This window comes from Nomascus leucogenys, chromosome 18 (genome assembly GCF_006542625.1).
Source record: "Nomascus leucogenys isolate Asia chromosome 18, Asia_NLE_v1, whole genome shotgun sequence".
NCBI classification, from domain to species: Eukaryota; Metazoa; Chordata; class Mammalia; order Primates; family Hylobatidae; genus Nomascus; species Nomascus leucogenys.
Window position 1 is genome coordinate 44,618,976 of NC_044398.1, and position 26,844 is coordinate 44,645,819.

Genomic DNA, 26,844 nt, shown 5'->3' on the forward strand with positions numbered 1-26,844 from the left:
GATGACAACAGCAGGGCATTAAGCCAAGTACAGGATCCCTTCTTACAAGAGTGCAGCAACGTGTGACTGCACAGGTCACCTAGCCATGAAGTTGGCCTAGACACAGGGAATTACACTGACTGCTTTTCAAATGTTGAAAAAGCCTGCCAGGGATTAACCACACTTGGTCATGAGGTATTAATAACCATGTTATACGCCACTGGTTTCCAATCCCTAGAGTATTTGAATTTATGTTCATGAAGGACATTGGTCTATAGCTTTCTTTCCTTGCAATGTCTTTATCTGGTTTTGTTATTAGGGCAAAAAGAATGATTTAGGAAGTATTCCCTCTCCTTGAATTTTCTGGAAAAGTCTGTAAAGAAGTGGTAATATTAATTGTTTGCTGGAATTCACTACTGAAGCATCTGAAGACCTGAGGTTTTCTTTGTGGAAAGGTTATCTGTTTTGGAGTAAGTGGTAGTAGCTGTTTATTTGAAGGAAACTGTCCATTTCATCAAAATCGTCAAACTGATAACTTACAGGTATAGTATTTCCTCACTTCCTTCATAATATCTATAGAATCTTCAGTGATTCATCATTCTTATTTTTGATATTGATAATCTGTTCCACCTAGAAGTTTATCCATTTTATCGATCTTCTCAATGAAACAGCTTTTGGTTTCACTGATTTTCTCAATTGTTTTTCTGGTTTTACAGATTATATTGTTCTCCATTTTGTTTTTTGTTATTTCCTTTCTTCTACTACTATATGGATTTGTATTCTTTTCTACATTCTCAAAGTGGAAGTAGCTAAGACCATTAATTTAGACCTTTCTTCTTATCCAACACAAGTTAAACTTCATACATGTGTATATTAGATACATACATATACATAAACACATACACATATGAAATTCCCTATATGTGAAATTTACACATTAATATACATCACACATAATACATTATATCCCATATATGAGAAACTTCATATATGCATTTACATATGGTAGATATATACATACATAATACAAACACACACAATGCATATTTGTGTTGCCTAAGAAAGATCTCAAATCAATGACCTCAGGTGCTTCCACCTTAAAAAGCTAGAAAAAAGCAAATTAAACCCAAAAGTAAGCAGAAAAAATGAGTAAGGATCAAATGGAAAACAATGAAATCAATGTACTCATTATATGTATTTTATATTTGCTATATCTAAATTTCCTATATGTAAATTTCCCATAAATTCTGTTTTCATTAACCCAAAGTTCAAAATACTTTCTAATTTCCCCTTTGAACACTTCTTTGAAGAATCCATTATGTAGAAGTATATTCAGTTTCCAACTATTAGGGATTTTATAGATACTTCTGTTATTGATTTTTAATTTAACTAAATTTAAACCCCTTATGGTGGGAGAAAATACTCTATATTACTTCAATCCTTTTACATTTATTAAGATTTGCTTTATAATCAAGAATGTGATTTACCTTTGTTAATATATTCATTCATCTGTCCTTGAAAAGAATGTATATTCCACTGTTTTATTTGGGGAGGAGGGTGCAAAAGATATTTTATAAATGTCAATTAAGTTATTTAGGGTTAAGTCTATTATATCTTTGCTCCTTTTCCATTTCCTGTTTTATCAATTATTAAAAGGATGCTAAAACCTCTGATTATAACTGTGGATCTATTTCTCCTTCCAGGTCTATCAGATTTTGCTTCAAATATTTTGTAAATCTGTTACTAACCTAAAGTTTAGGATTGTTAAATCCTCTCAATGAATTGATCTCTATCAATATGAAAAAAATCTTTATCACTGGTATTCCTGGCTCTGAAAGCTACTTCATCTGGCTGTCACAGCACTGCAGCCTTGTGAATAATTTTACCATTCTATGTCTTTTCCCATTCTTTTTGTTTATCTATTTGTCTTTGAATCTAGCATGTTTCCTTTATAGGCAGCATGACTGGATCTTATTTTTATTTATCTTATCCAGAAATCTCTGCCTTTAAATGGGGTGTTTTAGACCATTTATATTTTCTGTGATCATCAATGTTTATAAAAGCTTTTGCAGTGTACTTTTCAGTAATAGTACATATATGGATCTTCCAATAGTATATACTTCTTTTTCACAGCCTTTTTAGGCTATGACTGTCATATATTTTAAATATATGTTATAAACCCCACAATACATTTGATATTATTTTTGTATAAAGTCAATATCCTTTTTAGAGATTTACGTAAAGAAAAATATCTTGTATACATATCCAAGTAGTCAACATTTCCTGTCCTTCATCCCCCTAGGTAGATCCAGATTTCCATCAGACATCAGAACACCTCTTGTGGTGCAGGTCTGCTGGAGAGGAAATCTTTCAGCTTTGTTTAACTGGAATGTCCTTATTTCTTCACTGTTTCTTATAGCTATTTTTACTGAGTATATAACTCTATGTTGAGCTTTTTTGTTTTTAAAACTAATGTTCTACTATTTTCTCTGTTGCCTCATTTAAGGAGAAATCTGCTATCATCCTTACCTTTGTTCCTCCATAAAACATGTCCTTTGTCTCTGGCTGCTTTGAGGATTTCATTTTAACACTGATTTAGAGCATTCTGGTTATGACTCATGTGGCTTGGTGTAGTTTTCTTCATGCCTCTTGTGCTCAGGGTTTGATGAGCTTCTTAGATCAGTAAGTTCCCATCACATTTGGAAATTTTTTCATCATCTCAAAATATTGTTTTCTGTTCTTTTCACACTTTCCTTTTACAGACTCCAATTCCATGTGTGTTAGAGACTACTTGAAGTTCTCTTAAAGCTCATAGGGGCTTGCTTTTTTTTTTTTTTTTGAGACAGTCTTGCTCTGTCGCCAGGCTGGAGTGCAGTGGTGCAATCTCAGCTCACTGCAACCTCCGCCTCCCATGTTCAATGATTGTCCTGCGTCAGCCTCCCGAGTAGCTGGGACTACAGGCTACAGGCACCTGCGACCATGCACAGATAATTATGTATTTTTAGTAGAGACGGGGTTTCACCATGTTGGCCGACATAGTCTCTATCTCTTGACCTCGTGATCCACATGCCTCAGCCTCCAAAAGTGCTGGGATTACAGGCATGAGCCACCACACCCAGCCCAAGGGCTTGCTTATTTTTCAAATATGTTTTTTCTCTGTTTCATTTGGATGGCTTCTATTACTATGTTAAGTTCACTAATCTTTTTCTTCTGCAGTGTTTAAACTGCCATTAGTTGTTGCCCTATATGTTATTCTTTTTTTTTTTTTTTTTTTTTGGGGGGGGAGACGGTCTCACTCTGTCACCCAGGCTGCAGTGCAGAGGTGCAATCTTGGCTCACTGAAACATCCACCTCCCAGGCTCAAGTGATCCTCCCACCTCAGCCTCTCAAGTAGCTAGGACCACAGGCACACCCCACCACACCCAGCTAATTTTTTTGCTGTTGCATTTTTGGTACAGACAAGGTTTCACCATGTTGCCCAGGCTGGTCTCAAACTCCTGAGCTCAGGAGATCCTTGCCGTGGCCTCCCAAAGTGCTGGGATTACAGGCATAAGACACCAATGGCTGGCCATGTATTTCTCATCTCAAGCATTATAGTTTTCATTTCTAGAAATCTGATTTCTATCTTTTCTGTTATACTGAATTTTGATTTGGTTTTTTTTTTAAATCTTCTGTGTCTCAATAGTTAAGTTTTAGAACATATGGAATCCAATTATAATACTGTTTTCAATGAACTTGTCAGTTAATTCTAATATCTATGGCAATTCTGAGTCCATTTCGATTTCCTGGTTAGTCTCTTTGAGAAAGCTCATGTTTTCCCATATGTCTGTAAGTCTGGTAATATTTTAATGGATGGAAGACTGAGAGTTTTACTTGGTTGAATGCTGGGTACTTCTGGCTTCCTGTAAGTATTTTTGTGCTTTTTTCTAGGATGCACTTAAGTCACTTGGAAACAATGTGACACTTTCAGGTCTTGCTTTTATGATTTGTTAGGCAAATCTGGAGCAGTGCTCAGTTTGGGGCACATTACTCCTTACCACGGAGAAAAGACCTTTCTGAACACTCTAACCAGTACTCTGAATTATCAGTTTTTCCACTCTGGCTGGCAGGATCAGTCCTTTTCCAGGCCCTGTGTGAGTACTGTGTACTATTCCCTCTGATTCTTTTCTGAAGTTATTTCACTCATTTCCTCATATACATGAGCTGATTAGTACTTTGCTGAACATTCATGGAGGCCCCTTTACAGATCTCCAGACCTCTCTCTGTGTGCATCTATCTCCTGCAAGCCACCAGCACTCCTCAACCCCCACAGCTTCAGGTTCTAGGAAAGAACTGCCAAAAGGCCTTGAGCCAGCCTCCTCCACCACCCCAATTAAAATATCCAGCCCAGTCATGGCAGTCTGAGAATACTGGAGTACAATGACCACCTAGCTCATTGAGAAGAGATTCCAAAAGAAACCAAGAAGACCAGACACTACTGCCCCAACCCAGATCCCTGATCATAAAGCACAGTATCACCCACCCAGAGAAAAGCAAAACACTGCTGTAGCCTCCAGATCCCGAATAATGGAGCAGGACTCTCACCTAGGGCCAGCTCTAAGGACAGAGAGTTCCAAAACTCTCCTCCAGAAAACTCACTTTGTTCAGAACAGAGTGTGGGTGAGTGCAAGCCTAAGGTGACCCTCAAAAAGAATGGAAATTCAATGACAACCAATTAAGAAGAGGGTGGCAGTTCTATGACAGCAATAAGCTAAACCACAGATCAACTGAAAGTTTACTGGAGAGAGCAAGGGAAAGAGATGGCTAAGAAGAGACATCCAGGGCACTTAGATGTGTTCTTATCTACCAGAAACACTTATACAAATACATACACAGATTTTCTACAGTAACGATTTTTAAATTTATGTTTTCTAGGAGGTGACTTTCAGAATGGCAACATAAAAAGCAAACTCAAAGCCTCAAAGACAACCCTCTAGAAGGAACCCAAATTTAACAAGACCAAACTAAGGGCAACATATGGTCCAGGACAGTGTTGAAAACAATAGAGCAATACGTCAGCAATCAGTAGCGGCTATCAGCAAAGTGTAACAGCAACAGAGGCAGACAGGCTAACACAGCAATCACAGAAAGAGACACTCAAAGAGAGCACTGTTAACACCACTGCCATCCTAAAGATAGTGTGCATTTCCAAGGTGGAGCCCTCTGACAAGCAACATCAGTGAGAACCCAATGGCAGTGAAAAAGCTTCTCTCAAATAGTACAGTCAAGTCACCTAAATAAATAAACAAGCCCTAGAGAGAATAGAGGAACCAGTATCTAGAGGAAGCACAAAGTATTCTCTAAAATGTCTATACTTCAACAAAAAAATTACAAGACATTCAAAGAAACAGGAGACTGTCACCTATATACAGGAAAAACGACAGGCAACAGCAACTGCCCTTGAGAAGATCCAGCTATCAGACTTAGCTGAACTCAAAGCAGCTATTATAAATATGTTCGGGCCAGATGTGGTGGCTCACACCTGTAATCCCAGTACTTTGGGAGGTCGAGGCAGGTGGGTCACCTGAGGTCAGGAGTTCAAGATCAACCTGGGCAACATGGTGAAACCCCGTCTCTACTAAAAACACAAAAATTAGCTGGGTGTGGTGGCAGGCACTTGTAATCCCAGCTACTCTAGAGGCTGAGGCAAGAGAATGAGTTGAACCTGGGAGGCGGAGATTGCAGTGAGCTGAGATCATGCCTCTGAACTCCAGCCTGGGTGACAGAGCAAGACTGTATCAAAATAAAAAATAAAAATAAATATGTTCATAAGGAAACACTACTTAGAAAAGGGAGGTATGATGATGCCTCATCAAACAGAAAATATCAATAAGAAGACAGAAAAGAATACAATGAAAATTCTGGATTCAAAAATTATAACTGCAATGGAAAACTCACCAGAATGACTCAACAAAAGATTGGGCCAGGCAGGGTGGCTCATGCCTGAAATCCCAGCACTTTGGGAGGCCAAGGCAGGCGAATCATCTGAGGTCAGGAGTTCAAGACCAGCCTGACCAATATGGCGAAACCCTGTCTCTACCAAAAATACAAAAAAATTTGCTGAGTGTGGGAGCGCATGCACCTGTAATCCCAGCTACTTTGGAGGTTGAGGCAAGAGAATCGCTTGAACCCGGGAGGCGGAGGTTGCAGTGAGCTGAGATAGTGCCATTGCACTCCAGCCTGGGTAACAAGAGAGAAACTCCATCTCAAAAAAAAAATAGAAAAGAAAAGAAAAGAAAGGTTGTAGCTGGCAAAATAATCAGTAAACTTAAAGATGGATCAATAGAGATTAAGTAATCTAAAGAACAGAGAGAAGTAAGAGTGGTGAAAAATGAAGAAACCTTCAAAAAAATGAGGAACCCCATTAACTACACCAATATATTCATAACAGAAGTACCAGAGGAGTGGAGAAATATCAAGTAGCAGAAAAAATATTCAAACAAATGAATGGCTATGCTCACCTTGCAACACATATACTAAAACTGAAACAATATCAAGAAGATTAGCACAGCAGCTACACAAGAATGACACACAAGTTCATGAAGTGTTGCATTAAACAAAAAAAAAAAAAGAGGCCAAAAACTTGCAAATCTGTTGATGAAGAGAAAATCTTGAAAGCATCAAGAGAAATACAACTCCTCACATGAAGGGAATGTCCTAAGATTAACATATGGCTTCTCATCAGAGATAGTAGAAGCCAGAAGGAGGCAGGATGACATATTCAGTGTATTGAAAAAAAATTTTTTTTTTTGCAATGAAATACCTTTTATTCATACAGGAAAATTATTTCTTTAATCTTCACCACAATACTAGTGGAGTTGTGGGGGGAGGTGGGGAAAATATTGTGTTCCTAGTTGTCAAATAAAGAAGCTAAGGCTTACAGAATTTGACCTGAGGTCACACAGCTATTTTTTTTTTATTTTATTATTATTATACTTTTAAGTTTTAGGGTACATGTGCACAATGTGCAGGTTTGTTACATATGTATACATGTGCCATGTTGGTGTGCTGTACCCATTAACTTGTCATTTAGCATTAGGTATATCTCCTAATGCTATCCCTCCCCCCTCCCCCCACCCCACAACAGTCCCCGGTGTGTGATGTCCCCTTCCTGTGTCCATGTGTTCTCATTGTTCAATTCCCACCTATGAATGAGAACATGTGGTGTTTGGTTTTTTGTCCTTGCGATAGTTTGCTGAGAATGATGGTTTCCAGCTTTTTAAATAACCTGTCACCTAAAATAGTAGAACTATTTGCAAAACAGAGGGTGAAAATTAAAAATCCTCAAATTAAAAAACAAATAGAAATCAAAAAAACTTGAGAATCCATTGCCAGTACACTAACCATAAAAGAAAGAAAAGAAGTTCTTTAGGGTGAAAACAACTGATTCCAAACACTAGTTCAAATCCACAATTATTGTGGGTAAAGGCAATGATCCAAGAGAGTAAAAAAGGCACATTTTTTCTCCTTTCTTTTCCTACCCAATTTAATAAGCAAGTATGTATAAGTCAATGTTTATAAGGGTATTGTTGGACCTATAACATATAAAAATGCAATATATTTAACAATAAGACAGGCCAGGCATGGTGGCTCATGCCAGTAATCCCAACACTTTGGGAGGCTGAAGCAGGAGAATCACTTAAGCCCAGGATTTCAAGATCAGCTTAGGCAACATACTGAGACCCCATCTCTAAAAAAAAATTTGTTTAATTAGCCAGGCACAGTGGTGCACACCTATAGTCTCAGCTATTCAGGAGGCTGAGGTGGGAGTATTGTTTGAGCCCAGGAAGTTGAGGCTGCAATGAGCTGCGATCCTACCACTGCACTCCAGCCTCAATGACTCAGAGAGACCCTGTTTCAAAAAAAAAAAAAAAAATACATTGATAAACAAGGAAACAAATAAAGCAAAAGAAAAACAAAAGAATAAAGCAAAAAAAATAGAGTGGCTGGGTGTGGTGGCTCACGCCTGTAATCCCAGCACTTTGGGAGGCCAAAGCAGGCAGATCACCTGTGGTCAGGAGTTCGAGACCAGCCTGGCTAACACAGCAAAACCCCGTCTCTACTAAAAACACAAAAATTAGCTGTGGTGGCACATGCCTGTAATCCCAGCTACTCGGGAGGCTGAGACAGGAGAATTGCTTGAACCCAGGAGGCGGGAGGTTACAGTGAGCTCAGATCGTGCCACTGCACTCCAGCCTGGGCAACAAAGCAAGACTCCACCTCAGGGGGAAAAAAAAAAGACAGAGGAACAAATCTGTGCCAGAGTAAGGAAATTACACTAGATGGTAACTCTAAATCCACACAAACAAATGAATTGAAGCAGAAATGATGAATAAGAAGGTTAGTATAACAAACTTTACCAATAGATACTTCCTATCTTTCTTTCAGCTTCTTCAAAAGACATCAACACATGAACGCAGGGAGGGGAACAACACACACTGGGGCCTGTTGAGGGGTGGAGGTGAGGGGAGGAAACTTAAGAGGATGGGTCAACCATCATGGAACACATATACCTATGTAACAACCTCCACATTCTGCACATGTATCACAGAACTTAAAGTAAAAAAAAAAAAAGCCATCAAATGACATAAAGTAACAATTACAGGTTGAGTATCCCTTATCTGAAATGCTTGGCATCAAAAGTGTTTCTCACTTTAGATTTTTTCCAAATTCTATAATGTTTACATTATACTTACTGGTTGAGCTTCTCAAATCCAGAAATCTAAAATCTGAAATGCTCCAACAAGCATTTCCTTTGAGCATGTTGAGCATGTTGGCACTCAGTTTCAGATTTTGGAGCATTTGAGATTTTTGGATTTGGGATGCTTAGCCTGTATAACAACGTATTGTTGGGTTTTAAATATATATGTAATATATATAAAAATAACAAATGGAGAAGAGGAAATAGAGATATATATATAAGTAATGTTTCTGTATTTTACCAGAGTTAAGGTAGTAGAAATCTGAAGTAGATTTTGATAAGGTAAGACTTATTAGGTAAGTTCTAGAGCAACCACTAGGTAAATAAATTTTCAAAGGGACATAGTAATTTTAAAAATTAAAATGTTATACTAAAATATATTCATCTCATGTTGTGTACACATAAAAATAGAGAGTGGAATGAGAGACACTGGAGACTTGGAGGGGTGGGGAAGAGGGTGAAGGATAAGAAATTACTTGGTGCTATTCTGCTGATGGCCACACTAAAAGCCCAGACTTCACCTCTATGGGCTACATCTGGGTAACAAAACTGCACTTGTACCCTCGAAACCTATAAAAATAATAAAATAAAATATATTCATGTCATGTAAAAGAAAGCAAAAGTAAAAGGAATAGAGTACCAAAAAAGCAGGAGACCGAAAACAAAAATGGCAGAGGTAAAACCAACTACAGATGCTCCTTGACTTACGATCAAGTTACATCCTGATAATAGTCAAATTATCAAAACAAAATATTGTTTTTCCACTTAAAATGGGAATACATTCAAGTAAAGATAGAAAAAATAGTAAGTTGAACCTTTGTAAATTCTAAAAATACAAAGGGGTTTCAACCCAATAAACCCATTGAAAAGTTAAAAAATCATAAGTCAAACCATTTTAAGTCAGGAACCATCTGTATAGCAATAACAACAGGAAAAAGGGAATGATTTGAAAATCCAATCAAAAAGCAACAATTCTCAGGTTGTCGAAAGTGTGAAAATCCAAACATGTGCCGTCTATAAGAGATAGATACAAACAGGTTGAAAATTTGAAAACAGAAAAAGATATATCTGGCACATGGCACCTATAAGGCTGGAGTAGCTATCCTAATATCACACAAAACACACTTTAATACAAAAATTTTACTAAGGATAAAGAGGGGAATTTTATTAATATAACAATAAAAGGGTCAATCAATAAAGGAGACATAACAATTCTAAGCATATGTACTACTAACACAGCCTCAAAGTATGTGTAGCAACAACTGACAGAATTAAAAGAAAAAAATATACAAGTTTACAATACTTATTGCAAAATGTAATACCCCATTTTGAATAATGGTTAGGACAACTGAGCACGCAATAAACATGGAAACAGAAGATATAGATGACGCTCTAAAGCAATCAGATCTAAGAGATATAGACAGAACATTCCACTCGAAAACAGTGGAGCAGGTATTCTTCAAAAGTACACATGAAACATTCCCCAGAATAAATTTAAAATGATTCTCTGACCACAGTCGAAATTACAAATCAGTAAGACAAAGGAATTTTTAGAATGAACAAACATGCACAAATTATATAACGCATTCTGAAGTTAAAAAAAAAGAGTTAAAGAAGCAGTAAGAAGTGAAATTAGAAAAAACGCTTTGATATAAAAATGAAGACATACTCAAACTTACGGAACACAGATAAAGCAATCCTTAGAGATTTGTAGCTGTAATAACCATATTTAAAAAGATCTCAAATCAATAAACTAATTTTCCACCTTAAAACACTTGGACAGGAGCAGCAATACAAACTCAAACCAAGCAGAAGACAGGAAAGCAGAAAGATTATAGAGTAAAAATTAATGAACTAGAGAACAGAAAAACAATAGCTGATTCCTGGAAAGATCAACAAAATATACAAACCTCTAACTAGACTGACATTGTAAAAAAAAAAAAAAGAGAGAGAGAGAGAAGATTCAAATTACTAAAAGTAGGGATTAAAGATGTATTACTAGTACTCTTACAGAAATAAAAATAATTACAAAGAATGGTATGAACAATGTATGCCAACAAATTATTTAACTTCAACAAAATGGAAAAATCCATAAAAGAAAAACAACTAAAATCAACTCAAGAAGAAAAAGAAAAATTTGAAAAGACCTATACAAGTAAACAGACTAAAGTTGTAAATTTAAAACTCCCCATTATGGGCGGGATGCAGTGGCTCATGCCTGTAATCCTACCACTTTGGGAGGCCAAGGCAGGTGGATCACTTGAACTCAGGAGTTTGCGACCAGCCCAGGAACATGGTGAAACCCCATCTCTACAAAAAAATACAAACAATTAGCTGGGTGTGCTGGCATATGCCTGTAGTCCCAGCTACTTGGGAGTCGGAGGTGGGAAAATTGCCTGAGCCTGGGAAGTCAGGCTGCAGTGAGCCATGACTGCACCACTGCACTCCAGCCTGGGCAATATAGTGAGGCCCTGTCTCAAAAAAAGACAAAAAAAAGACAAGAAAACTTCCTATTACAAAAACAAAAACAAAACCCAGGTCCATATGGGTTCACCGGAGAATTTTATCAAACATTTAAAAAGAATTATCAATTACTCAAAAACTCCAAGAAAATAAGAAGAAACACTTGCCAGCTCATTCTATGATCCCAATACTACCCTGGTACCAAAATCAAACATGAAAAAAATACAGATCCATGTGTCATGATTACAGACCTGTAAATCCTCAACAAAATAATAGCAAATTTCATCCAGTAGTATATAAAAAGGATTACATACAATGATCAAGTGGGATTTATCCTAGTAATGAAAGTTTGGTTTATCATTTGAAAATCAATTAATACACCACGTAAGTAGAAAAGAAACAATAACCACGTGATCATCTCAGTATACAGAGAAAAAGCATTTAACACAATCCAATATCCATCTTCTCTATAAAAACAATCAGCAAACCAGGAATAGAGTTAAACTTCCTCAGCCTGATTAAAGGCATCTACAAAAGTCCACCACCAACATCATACTAAATAATGAAAGGTACAGTGATTTCACTCTAAGAACAAAAAGAAGACAAGAATGTCCTCCTGCTGGTTACACATCACAGAGGAGATTCTAGTCAAGAAAAGCAAGGGGAAGGGGAATTCAGATTGGAAAAAAAAAAGTGAAACTATCTGTATTTGCAGTTGACTGCTCATGCACATAGAAAATCTTAAAGAATCTGCTGAAACACTATTAAAACTAATAAAAGAGTTCAACAATGTTGCAGGGTGCAAGTTCACTAACAACAAACAAATCATAAATGAAAATTTACAAAGAATTCTGGCCGGGCATAATGGCTCAAGCCTGTAATCCCAGCACTTTGGGATGCCGAGGTGGGTGGATCACCTGACATCAGGAGGTTGAGACCAGCCCAGCCAACATGGTGAAATCTCATCTCTACTAAAAATACAAAAAAGTTAGCCAAGCGTGGTGGCATGTGCCTGTAGTCCCAGCTACTTGGGAGGCTGAGACGCAGTGAGCCGAGATCGCGCCATTGCACTCTACCCTGGGCAGTAAGAGCAAAACTCTGTCTCAAATAAGTAAATAGATAAGTAAATTCCATTTTCAATAGCATCAAAAAGAATAAAATACTTATAACTTTAATCAAGGAAATACAGAGCTTATAGGCTGAAAACCACAAAACAATGATGTAAGAAATCAAAGGCAGCCTAAATAAATGGAAAGGCACTGAATAGCATTCATATGGTTAAGATGGCAATAACTGCCAAATTAATACCTAAATTCAACACAATCCGTACCAAAGTCCCATCTGCCTTTTTGGGGAAACTAACAAGCTGGTCTAAAATTTCATGTGGAAATTTAGAGAACTGAATACAATCAAAACAATCTAAAAAAAGAAGTAGAAAGTTAGAAGACATACACTTCTCAATTTGAAAATTTGCTACAAAATTATAATAATCAACATGGTATGATACTGGCATAGAGGTAAACATATGAAATAAAATTGAGAGTTCATAAACACTACTATATATGATGTTCAGTTAATTTTCAACAACGATGCCAAGACAATTTAATGCTGAAAAATCACCTTTTTGGCTGGGTGCAGTAGTTCATGCCTGTGATCCTAGCACTTTGGGAGGCTGAGGCAGGCAGATCACAAGGTCAGGAGTTCAAGAGCAGCCTGGCCAATATGGTGAAACTCCGTCTCTACTAAAAATACAAAAAAATTAGTCAAGCATGGTGGCGCATGCCTGTAATCCCAGCTACTCGGGAGGCTGAGGCAGGAGACTTGCTTAAACCCAGGGGGTGGAGGTTGCAGTGAGCCAAGATCGTGCCACTGCCCTCCAGCCTGGGTGACAGAGTGAGACTCCCCCTTAAAAAAAAAAAAAGAAAAAAGAAAAAAAAAAAGAAAAATCACCTTTTCAAGAAATGATGCTGAGACAACTGAATATTTGTTTCCAAAAAATCAAAATTATTCCTTTCCTCACACCATATACAAAAACTAATTGATAATGGATCACAGGTCTACATTTAAAAGCCATTACTTAAAGAAAATACAGGAGTGGATCTTCATGCCCTGGGGATAGACAAAGCCCTTTTAGATAAAGTACCAAAAATACAAGCAACAAAAGAGAAAACAAATTAGACTTCATGGAATGAAAAACTATTTTGCTACCAAGAACAAAGTAAAGACAATAAAATGACAACCCACAAATGGGAGAAAAATATTGGCTAATAATGTATGTAATTAGGGACTGCTACACAGAATATGGAAAAAACTCTTAGAACTCAACAATAAAAGGACAAATAACACAACTACATAATGAAAAAAGGAATTGATTTTTCTATATTAAGCTTCTATCCTCCAACTTTGCTATAAAGACTTAATAGTTTTGGGAGTTCTTTAGAATTTTCTCCTTAGGCAATCATGCCTGTATGAACAAAGAAAGTTTTATTTCTTCCTTTCCCATCTATATGCCTCTTATTTTGTTGTCTTATGGCATTACCTACAATTTCCAATGAGATGCTGAGTAAGAGTGAAGAGACAAGACATCTTGTTTCCTTATCTTAGGGAGAAAGTATCCAGTGTCTCACCACTAAGTATGATCTTAGCAGTAGGTTTCTTGTAGATTTTTTTTTTTATCAAGTTGAGGAAGTTCCTCTCTATTTCTAGTTTGCTCGGTTTTATCATGAATGGGTGTTGGATTTTATCAAATGCCTCTTGTCCATCAATTGACATGATATGGTTTTCTTCTGTAGCCTGTTGATGTGGCGGGTTACAGAAATTGATTTATTTTTCTTTTTTTTTTTTTTTGAGACAGAGTCTTGCTGTGTCACCCAGGCTGAAGTGCAATGGCGCAATCTCAGCTCACTGCAACCTCTGCGTTCCAGGTTCTAAGTGATTCTCCTGCCTCAGCCTTCAGAGGAGCTGGGATTACAGGCACGCTCCACCACGCCCAGCTTATTTAGTATTTTTAGTAGAGACAGGGTTTTACCATGTTGGCCAGGCTAGTCTCAAACTCCTGACATCAGGTAATCCATCTGCGTCAGCATCCCAAAGTGCTAGGATTACAGGCATAAGCCAACGCACCTGGCCACATTAATTGATTTTCAAACTCTGACCAGCCTTGAGTGGTCACAGCATCCAATTATTTTCATACAATGTTGGATTCCATTTGGATTTTTGCATCTATATTTATGAGGGATATTAGTGTGTGGTTTTTCTTCTTTGCAAGGTCTTCATATGCTTTTAGGATTAGAGAAAAAACAGCCTTTTTAAAAAGTGTTCAGAAGGTTCCCTTTGCATCTCTTTTCTGAAAGATACTGTAGAAAACTGGTATATTTATTTCTTCCTTAAATGTTGCACAGAAATCACCAATGAAACCAAAAAGAGTCTGATAATTTATTTTCTTTCTTTTTTTTCTTTTCTTTTACGAAAGCTTTATGGATTCAATTTCTTTAACTGATATTGGTCTGTTTGAATGGTTTATTTCTTCTGTGTAGCTCTTGGTAGTTTGTGTATTTCAAGGAATTACCCATTTCACTGAAGTCATGGGTTCAGGAGGAGCCAGGAATAAAGGCATCCTGTACCAAAACATCTAATTGCATTACAAATGCAAAAAATAGTATCAATGAAGGACCCCCTTCAATGCAGGAGGAAGTCCTGACCTTAATTACTTTGGAAAGAGATAGAAGTCTGTGAGACTAAAGGAAAATCTGCACATAAGTACTGTATTTTAGTTGATAAAATTATAAAATTATTTTCCACATAGGCATGATTAACAATTCTGACAGTGCCATACATGTATACAGGTAAAGAATAATGAAACTAAATGGAAGGCCAGGCACGGTGGCTCACAACTTTAATCCCAGCACTTTGGGAGGCCGAGGCAGGTGGATCACCTAAGATCAGGAGTTCGAGACCAGCCTGTCCGACATGGCAAAACCCCATCTCTTCTAAAAACACAAAAATTGGCTGGGCATTGTGGTACGCACCTATAGCACCAGCTACTTGAGAAGCTGAAGCAGGAGAAATACTTGAACCCAGGAGGCGGAGGTTGCCCTGAGCTGAGATCACACCACTGCCCTCCAATCTGGGTGACAGAGTGAGACTCTGTCTCAAAAAAAAAAAAAAAAAAAAAAAAAGAAAAAAAAGAAAATAAATGGATGATGCATGGTTAGAGCCAGATTTCTTACTGTTGGGTATGGTAATTTACAGGGAAGCAAGGGAAGAAAGCTAGAATGATGCAGTGGTAATGAAGAATTGAAGGTATAAGTATAAACATATGTTTAGCTTAAGAGAGATACAGATGGTTACATGTAGAACTATTTATAAGTAAGTATATTACATGGTTTATGCACATGTGTATTTCCCTGTTCTGTCAGCTGAGACGGCCACACCCTACTGCTGTAAGCAGACCATTAGCCCCTATCTTGGTTTCTAATACCATTGTCAAATAAAAGGAACCAGGATTACCTGAAGAAATGATGGCTGATTTTAGAAAGGAAATATACAAGATGAGCCTGGACCATCTTGTAGTGACAGAAAGAAAGTGCTCTAAAAAACAACAGCAACAAAATTCATAAATCTCCACTTCTTACATGAGTTGTGCAGAGTAACATTGTTCTAATGGGTACAATATGGAAAATACAAAAAAGATGTAACTTTATAGTGGACAAACTCTGTTTGCCAAGACATTTAAGGCCAACATCAACAGTCATAAAACATGGTGACAGTAAGCACGCTTGATATAATGTGACAAAAAAGGTACTTTACCACTGTGGGCTTTTTCCCCAAAACCTATAATCCCAGTCTTATCTTGAGAAAAACATCAGACACATTCCAATAAATGGAATTTATATATACCTCACCAGGACTCCTCTAAACTGTCAAGGTCATCCAAAACAAGGAAAGTCTGGGAAACCACCATAGCCAAGAGGAGCCTAAAGAGACATGAAAACTAAATGTAATATGGTGCCCTGGAAGGGATCCTGGAACAAAGAAGGACATTAGGTAAAATCAGCAGACCCTAAATAAAAATATGGACTTTAGTCAATAATCATGTACCAATGTTGGTTCAACAGCTGTTGCAAACATACCATCCCAATACGTTAACAACAGCAGAAACTGGGTAAATGGCAATTCTCTCTACTATCTCCCCAATTTTTCTGTAAGTCATGAAATAAAGTGAATGTTTTAAATCGACAAAGGAGATACATAAATAGCCAACAAGTGCATAAAAAATGTTCAACATCAGGCCGGGAGCAGCGGCTCACGCCTGTAATCCCAGCACTTTGGGAGGCCGAGGCGGGTGGATCATGAGATCAGGAGTTCAAGTCCAGCCTGGCCAAGATGGTGAAACCCCATCTCTACCAAAAATACAAAAATTAGCCTGGCGTGGTGGTGGGCGCCTGTAATCCCAGCTACTCGGGAGGCTGAGGTAGAGAACTGCTTGGACCCAGGAGACAGAGGTTGCAGTGAGCCAAGATCCCACCACTGCCCTCCAGCCTGGGCAACAGAGCGAGACTCTATCTCAAAAACAAACAAACAAAAAAAAGTTCAACATCATTAGCCATTGGGAAATGCAAAAAACCACAATGAGATACCTCTTTACAACTACTGGATTGGTATAATAAATATTAATATTAATGAAAAATGTTGGCAAACTAGAAAAACTGGAAAGTTCATGCATTGCTGGCAGGATTGTAAAGTATTGTGGCTGCTATGAGAAATAATCAGGCAGTTCCCAAGAAAGTTAAACACAGAGTCACCATATAACCAGCATTCTACTTCTAGGTATCTATCTGAAATGACTGAAAATACATGTCCATGTGAAAACTTATACATGAACAATTACAGCAGAATTATTCATAATAGTCAAGAAGTACAACTAAAACCAAATGTCCACCCACTGACAAATGGATACATAAAATGCAGTATATCGATACACCATGTTATATGGCCATTAAATAACAAGTGAAATATTGATACATGCTACAACATGGATGAACCTTGAATATGTTATGCTAAGAAAAAGAAGCCAGGCAGAAAAGGTCACATACAGTTCCATTTTTATGAAACATCCAGATTAGGCAAATCCACACAGCAGAAAATTCAATTTTGGTTGCCAAGGGCTACAGGAAAGGGGAAAGAGAAAGCAATTGCTAACAGATATTGGCTTTGTTTCAGGGATGATGACAATGTTCTAAGAAACATCGTTGGCCGGGCACGGTGGCTCACGCCTGTAATCCCAGCACTTTGGGAGGCCGAGACAGGAGGATCACAAGGTCAGGAGTTCGAGACCATACTGGCTAACACGGTGAAACCCCGTCTCTACTGAAAATAGAAAAAAATTAGCCGGGTGTGGTGGCGGGCACCTGTAGTCCCAGCTACTCGGGAGGCTGAGGCAGGAGAATGGCGTGAACCCAGGAGGCAGAGGTTGCAGTAAGCCAAGATCACGCCACTGCACTCCGGCCTGGGCGACAGAGCAAGACTCCGTCTCAAAAAAAAAAAAAAAAAAAGAAAGAAAGAAACATTGTCAGCTGGGTGCAGTGCCTCACGCCTATAATCCCAGCATTTTGGGAGGCCTATGCAGGCACATCACTTGAAGTCAGGAGCTCCAGACCAGCCTGGCCAACATGGTGAAACCCCTTCTCTACTAAAAATACAAAAAAATAGCTGGGCGTAGTGGTACACACCTGCAATCCCAGCTACTCAGGAGGCTGAGGCAGGAGAATCGCTTGAACCTGGGAGGTGAAAGTTGCAGTGAGCCAAGATCGTGCCACTGTACTCCAGCCTGAGCAACAGAGCAAGATTCTGTCTCAAAAAAACAACTGTCGGCCGGGTGCGGTGGTTCACGCCTGTAATCTCAGCACTTTGGGAGGCTGAGGTACCTGGGTAACCTGAAGTCAGGAGTTTGAGACCAGCCTGGCCAACATGGGGAAAATATAAAAACAGCCAGGTGTGGTGGCATGAGCCTGTAATCCCAACTATTCAGGAGGCTGTGTAATCCCAGCTACTCAGGAGGCTGACGCAGGAGAATTGGCTTGAACCGGAGAGGCAGAGGTTGCGGTAAGCCAAGACCGTGCCACTGCACTCCAGCGTGGGTGACACAGCGAGACTCCATCTCAAAAAAAGTAAAAAAGATTGTCAGGAATGTTGCACAATCCTGCAAATACACTAACAATGTTTGATTTATACCCGTAAAATTGTTGAAGAGTACAGTATGTGAATTATATCTCATATAACTCTCACGAAAATTGTTTCTTATATACCTGTTTCGTGGTGTATAAATAACACACAACTGATATTATGTATTGTTCTTACAGCCAACCACCTCACTAAACTAACTTTTTTTAGTAATTTGAATCACTTCTGTGTAACATTTACTTTTGCTTGTACAGATAATCAAATCGTCGGGCACGCAAAATGACAATTTGACTTCCCAACCTTTATTTTTTTTTTATTGTCTGTATAATGGACAGTAGATCCTCTATGAGATTCAGTAAAACTGGTGATACAAGAGATCCAGCATCTCTTATATAGAAAGTGTGCTGTGATTTTTCAACAAATAGTGTACAATATGTTTTCGTCCATTACGTTTTATTTTACTTTATTTTATTTTATTTTAAGATGGAATCTCACTCTGTTGCCAGGCTGGAGTGCAGTGGCGCCATCTTGGCTCAGTGCAACCTCCACCTCCCGGGTTCAAGCAATTCTACTGTCTCAGCCTCCCGAGTAGCTGGGACTACAGGAGCGCACCATCACGCCCAGCTAATTTTTTGTATTTTAGTACAGACGGGATTTCACCATGTTGGCCAGGATGGTCTCCATCTCCTGACCTCGTGATCTGCCCGCCTCAGCCTCCCAAAGTGCTGGGGTTACAGGCGTGAGCCACTGCACCCGGCCTATTACCTTTGCTAAAGATTAAGAAGCTGAATTACAGTTGGTAGGCAATTTACAAAACTTTTTATTTGGAGACAATTCTTTTTTTTTTTTTTCGAGGCAAGGTCTCACTCTGTCACCCAGGCTGGAGTCAAATGGTGCCATCACAGCTTACTGCAGCCTTGACCTCCTGGGCTCAAGCGATCCTACTACCTCAGCCTCCCAAGTAGCTGGGACTGCAGGCACACACCACCACACCTGGCTAATTTCTTTACTTTTTGTAGAGATGGGGTTTCACCACTTTGCCCAGGTTGGTCTCAAACTCCTGAGCTCAAGTGATCCACCCACCTTGGCCTCCCAAAGTGCTGAGATTACAGGCATATGCCACCGCACCCAGCCTGGAGACAATTCTTAAATTGACATGCAGCTGGAAGAAATAATGAGAAGATTCTGCATACCCCTCACCCAGTTTTCTCCATGGTAACAATTTGCAGAACTATAGTTCAATATCAGAACTGACATTGATTCATTCAATCAACATTATTCAGATTTCACAAGTTTCACGTGCATTACTTGTGTATATTTAGTTCTATAAATTTTGCCACACGTATAGATTTTTGTGACAATCACAACATTGGTGATACAGAACGGTCCCATCACAAGGATGCCACACATGGTAACTACAGCCATCTCCCACCCTCTCTGCCTTCCTAACACTGGCAACCATGAATCTGTTTTCCATTTCTATGTTGTCATTTCAAAAGTGTTATACAAATAAAATCATGAAGTATTATGACAAACAGCCTAACTGCATTTGTGGTAATTGGCTGCTAATAGATTTCAAATCCCACCCATCTCCCCTCTTACCCTACATTTGGGCAAGCCAATAATAAAGCCTAGGTGGTCCCTCCCTCAATGCCAGTAGGAAACTCAAACCACACAAACTCCATCCTTTTTGTATGTGCTCACCCCACCCCAAATTCCTAATGACAAGCAGACATTCTTCTCCCTTCCTTCTCAATCCACATTTAGACCTGCTTAGGAGCCTTCTCTGGTCTCCCTAGAAACCTGTCTCTATAAGTAATAAACTCCTTTTTACACTCTTGATATCATTACCAGTTTTGATATCTAAACCAAACGTTGGGGGTAGGAGGGTTCATCCCAACTCTATGGGGTGGACCAGAACAAATACGTAAATTGTTGAGATTGGGTTTTTTAAAACCTCAGCTTAATCTCTTGAGATTCATCCATAATGTTACATGTATTGGTCATTCATTCCATTTTAATACTGGGTAACACTTCATGGTATGGACGCACCACACATTATCCATTCAAGAACATCTGGATTATTCACGTTTTGGCTATTACTCATAAAACTGCTATGAAATCTTTTTGATGGAACATAAGTTTTTATTTCTCAAGGATAAATGTCTAAGTGCAACTAGTGACTGACATGCTAAGTTTGTTTTTAGTTTTAAATGGAACTGACAAACTATTTTCTAGAATGACTGTAGCATTTTACATGCCATCAAAAACGTATGAACAATTCAGTTCCTCTAAATCCTCACCAGCAATTGTATTATCACTTTTATAAGGCAGGTCAAATAAGAGCATGATAAAAACATATTTCAGTATGACATGTCTGGGTATAAGTCTCTTTGCATTTATCCTCCTATGAGTTTGTTGAGCTTCTTGGATGAATTAGTGTTCTTCAACAAATTGTGGGTGTTTCTGCGAATTCTTCAAAAAATTTTTCTTTCCCTTTCTGTTCTCTCACATTGATACTCCCATTTGTATATGCTGGTGCAACCAATGATATCCGTTTCCCAAGGTTTTGTTCATTTTTCATTATTTTACTGGCTTTTCCTCAAATTACACAATATACACTGATCTGCACCAGACAACTCGGTTTTTGCCAACTTAAATGGCAGAAACCATATTATTGTGTTGCCTGTTGTTAGTCCTGTGTGTGGGTCACATTTTTCCTGTTTCTTTGCAGATCTCATTTTGTTGTTGTTCTTGAGTGGACAACAGGTCCATGTTGTTGAGTGACATAACCAAATGGTGGAGTACACAGCTCCAAACTGTCTCCCCACAGAAACACCAAAAAATAAGAACTATAAAAACCAACCTTGTTAGAACTCTGGAAAACAAAGGTTTACAGTAACCAAGTGAATGCTAAATCAGGAAAAAGGCTACTTCAAATGGTGGGAAAGTTTTGTGGCATTTTTACTTTACAAGAGGTCCTCATTAATATTAGGAGCTGATATCTCCTTAGAAATCAATTGAAGGCCTGAAGACAGATGGATGACATATATAAATTGCTGAAAGAAAAAAACTAGCATCTGAGAATTCTCTAGCTGGTAAAACAGTCCTTCAAAATGAAAGAGAAATGAAGTTAATCCCAGATAAAAATATGCTGAGAGAGTTTGTTACTACTAGGCCTGCTATACAGGAAGCACTAAAGAGTGTCTTTCAAGAAGAAATAAAAAGAAACTAGACTCAATCTGGAGGAAAAAATAAAGATTTCCAATAAAGTTAACTATATAGACAAATATAAAAGCCAGGGTCATTGTATGTTTGCTTTGTAACTCCATTTTGTTACTTCCTGCAGGACTTAAAAGATAAATGGATAAGAACTAAATATAAATTTACATTATGGGCACACAATGTATAAAGACGTAATGTGTGACAACATAAAGGGGATGAGTAAGGTGCTAGGTAGAGGCAAGGTTTTCATATAACATTGAAGTTATGAGGGAATTAATTTAAACTAGATTTTCATGAATTTAGAATGTGAAAGTAATCCCCATGGTTAACTACAAAGGCAATATCTAAAAAACATACACAGAAGGAAATGAGAAGGGAATAAAAAGGATTCACTATAAAAATCAGGCCAGGCGTGGTGGGCTCATGCATGTAATCCCAGCACTTTGGGAGGCCGAGACGGGTGGATCACTTGAGGCCAGGAGTTCAAGACTAGCCTAGTCAACATGGCAAAACTCCATCTCTACTAAAGACACAAAAATTAGCTGGGTGTGGTGGCACGTGCCGGTAGTCCCAGCTACCTGGGAGGCTGAGGCATGAGAATCACTTGAATCCAGGAGGAGGAGGTTGCAGTGAGCCAAGATCGTACCACTGCACCCCGGCCTGGGCAACAGAGCAAGACTTTTGTCTCAAAAAAAAAACAAAACACAAAGAAGACAGTAATAAAGGGAATATGGAACCAAAGAAGGTATACAACATACAGAAAACAAAATGCAGTATGGCAGAAGTGCTTCCTTGTCAGTGATTACTTTAAATGATAATTGATTGAACACACCAATCAGAAGGCAGAGGCTGGCAGAATGGATTTTATTTTATTTATTTATTTATTTATTTATTTATTTATTTATTTTACACAGGATCTTGCTCTGTCACCTAAGCTGGAGTGCAGTGGCACAAACATGACTCATTGCAGCCTTGACTTCCTGGTCTCAAAGGATCCTCCTGCCTCAGCCTCCCAAGTAGCTGGAACCACAAGCGCACACCACCACACCCAATTATTTATTTTCTATTTTTTTGTAGAAACGGAGTCTCACTTTGTAGACCAGGCCGGTCTCCAACTCCTGGGCTCAAGAGATCCTCCCAAAGTGCTGGGATTACAGGTGTCAACCGCCCAGCTTCAGAAAATATTTTTTAAAAACATGATCAAACTACACATTGTCCAAAACAAACTGACTTTAGATCCAAAGACACAAATAAATTAAAACTGAAAGGCTGATAAAAGATATTCCATGAAAATAGCCACCAAAAGGGAACTGGGGTGGCTATACTAATTTCACCCAAAATAGATTAAGTCATAAGCTGTTACAAGAGACAAAGAAGGATACTATATATGAATAAACGGTCATTCCATCAGTAAGATATAAAAATTATAACTATATATGTACCAAGCAGCATCCTGAAACATGTAAAGCAAACACTGACAGAATGCAAGGGAGAAACTGACAGTTCTTACAGTTAATAGTTTTAGACTGAGGCTGGGCATGATGGATAGCACCTGTAATCCCAGAGGTTTGGGAGGCCAAGGTGGATCACTTGATGCCAGAAGTCCAAGATCAGCATGAGCAACATAGTGAGACCCTGTTTCCACCAAAAAAAAAAAAAGAGAGCTTGGCACAGTAGGCATGGTGGTATATAGCTGTAGTCCCCTCAGGAGGCTGAATGGGGAGAATCACTTGAGCCTGGAAGTTCGAGGCTGCAGTGAGCCATAATTGTGCCACTGCACTACAGCCTGGGCAAGAGTGAGACTCTGTCTCTCAAAAAAAAAAAAAAATACAAATGCAAATGAATAAATGAATGAATGAATGATGTATATGAATACAGATACAAAGCTACACACACACACACACACACACACACACACACACACACACACAAATTCCAGTAAAATATATTTAATGGTATATTAAGAGGACTATACACCATGACCAAGGGACCAAGGGGGATTTATCCTGGAAATGCCTGTGTGGTTCAACATAAGAAAATCAAAGTTAAAAAAAAGAAAAGAAAAGAAAAGAAAAGAAAATGAATGTAATACACTTCATTAATAAAACAAGTAAAAAAAGGACATGATCATCTCAGTTGATGCAGGAAAGGCAGTTGACAAAATCCAACCCCCTTTCAGGATAAATACATGCAGAAAACACAAAACGGAATAGAGGGCATTTATGGAAAATTCACAGCTTTACATCATATTCACTGATGAAAGAAAGCTTTCCTCTTAACATCAGGAAGATGACAAAAATATACACTTTTGCCAGTGCTATTTAACACTGCAGTAGAAGTTCCAGCCAAGCAACTAAAAGACAGAAAGGCATCCATTGCAAAGGAAGACATAAAACTATATCTACTCACAGGTGACATAATCCTAAAGACAGATTATAATCTACAAGAAAGATACTATAGCTAATGAATGAATTCTGCAAAGTTGCAGGATACATCAACACACAAAAATCAGTTGTGTTGCTACACACCTGCAAAGAACAATCTGAAAAGAAAATTAAGAAAACAATTCTATCTATACCACCATCTTAAACAATAAAATACTATTTAGAAATAAAGTTAACCAAGAAGGTACAAGACTTGTACACTGAAAACTACAAAATACTGATGAAAAATATTAAAGAAGGCATAAATAAAAGAAACAGTATCTCATGTTCATAGTTTGAGAGATGTCATATTGTTAAAAGGACAATACCATCCAAAATGATCTACAGATTTAACACAATCCCTATCAAAATTCCATCAGCATTTTTACCAAAATAAAAGGCTGATCTTTAAAGTCACATGGAATCATAAGGGCCCTGAATAGCCAAAACGATTTTTAAAAACAAGAACAAAGTCAGAGGACTCAAAATCTCCAATTTCACAACTTACTAGAAAGCTACAGTAATCCAAACAGTGTGGTCATGGCACAGGTATAGACACAGACAGATGGAATACAAGTGAGAGCCCAAAAATACACTACCTATGGTCAACTGATTTTTGACAAGGGTGTTAATTCTATTCACTGGGAGAAAGAAAAGACTTTTCTTTCAGTCGATGCAGGCCAAATATTGTCACGCTACTGACATGAAATATTCATGACAGTCATACTCACAGAGACAAAATAGATTAGAGGTTGCCACAGACTGGTTGGAAGGGGGAATGAGCAGTTACCACTTAATGGTGATAGAGTTTCTGTTTGGAATGATGACAAATGACCAAAAAATGATGCTGGGTCAACGGGATTTCCACAAGAAAATAAAGTTAGAAAATAAAGTTAGATCCCTACTTTGACTATATACAAAAATGAACTGAAAATAAGAGCTAAAACAATAAAATGTTTAGAAGAAAACATAAGGAAATCTTTGGGTTTGCTGATGGATTCTTACCTATGACATAAAATACACGAGCAACAAAAGAAAAACTAAGTAAGGCTGGGTGTGGTGGCTCACGCCTGTAATACCAGCACTTTGGGAGGTCAAGGCGGGTAGATCACCTGAGGTCAGGTGTTCAAGCCTGGCCAACATGGTGAAACCCTGTCTCTACTAAAACCACAAAAATTAGCCGGGCATGGTGGCATGTGACTGTAGTCCCAGCTACTCAGGAAGCTGAGGCAGGAGAATCACTTGAACCCAGGAGGCAGAGGTTGTGGTGAGCCAAGATCGCACCACTGCACTCCAGCCTGGGTGACAGGGTGAGACTCTGTCTCAAAAACAACTATCTATCTATCTATCTATCTGTCTATCTATCTACACATTAAAAATAAATCAGTGGTACCCCAAAAAGCTAAAAGAAATACACTTTGATAAAACAATTCTACTCCTAGGTTTATAACCAAAAGAACTGAATACAGGAACTTGAGCAGATAATGATATGCCAGTGTTCACTGAAGCATTATTCACAACAGCCAAAAGGTGTATGACCCAAGTGTACATCAACAGATGAATGGATTAAACAGCCAGAAAAGAAAGTCTTGATAACTTGTTACAATACAGATGAAAGCTGAAAGCATCATGCTAAGTGAAATAAGGCAGACATGAAAGGCCAAATGTTGTCACACTACTGACATGAAATATTCACAACAGTCAAAACTCAGAGAGGCAAACTAGATAAGAGGTTACCACAGGCTGGTGGGGGGCGAGGGGGAATGAGTAGTTACTGCTTAATAGCAATAGAGTTTCTGTTTGAAATAATGAAAATGTTTTAGAAATTGTGGTAATGGCTATACAACATTGTGAGTGTAATGCCACTGGACTGTACACTTAAAAACTGTTAAAATGGCAAATCTCATGTTACATATATTTTACCACACACAAAACAAGATATTGTTAAAATGCTCCAGCATCATTTGCTAAATACCTGACTGAATTTCTTTTGCATTTTTGTCAACAGTTTGTCAAATGTCTTAGCTTCGGCAGACTGTGTGGCTTAAACAACAGAAGTTTATTTCCTCACGGTTCCAAATGCTGGAAGTCTGAGATCAGGACACTAGCATGGCCAGGGCCTGGTAAGGGTCTCTTCCCAGCTTGCAGAAGGCCACTGCGTGTTCACATCGCCTTTCCTCTATGCACATGGTGAGCGAGCAAGCTCACTTCCTCTTCCTGTAAGGCACTAACCTCATCTTGAGGGCCCCACCCTCATGACTTAATCTAACCCTAATTACCTGCCAAGGGCTCCATATCTCCAAACACCACCACACTGAGGGTGAGGGCTCCAACATATGAATTTTGGGGAGACATGAACATATAGTCTATAACAGCATAATCAATGTTGAGGTTTTCTATTCTTTTCCATGGTTCTATATGTATGTTCTACCAATGTGTATATTCTACCAACATCCTATCCTCTTGATTATTACAGCTACTAATATATACATACAGTAGTCACTCCTTATCCAAGGGGGGTACATTTCAAGACACCCAGTGGAAGCCTGAAACCTCAGATATTATTGAGCCCTATAAATACTATGTTTTTTCGTAAATATACAAACCGATGATAAAGTTTAATTCATAAATTAGGGACAGGGAGAGATTAACATCATAAAATAGAAAAGTTATAACAATATGCTAGCATCACTACTCCTGCACTTTAGGGCCATTATTAAGTAAAATAAGGGTTACCTGAACACCTATCGTGACAATAAATAAGACAGTTACTAAGTAATTAACTCATGGGTAGCACATACAGCCCGGGTATGCTAGACATAGGGTTGATTC

The 26,844-nt window shown here is 38.3% G+C and overlaps 1 protein-coding gene and 1 non-coding gene across 2 annotated transcripts in view; one reads left to right on the forward strand and one right to left on the reverse strand.

Annotated features, from left to right (window-relative positions):
• The window catches only part of LOC100599548 (zinc finger protein 33A), a 47,171-nt gene that overhangs the window by 6,755 nt on the left and 13,572 nt on the right, over positions 1–26,844 (reverse strand).
• Positions 6,472–6,577, forward strand: LOC115831329. Its single transcript, XR_004026850.1, has one exon. It is a non-coding gene; the product is annotated as a U6 spliceosomal RNA (small nuclear RNA).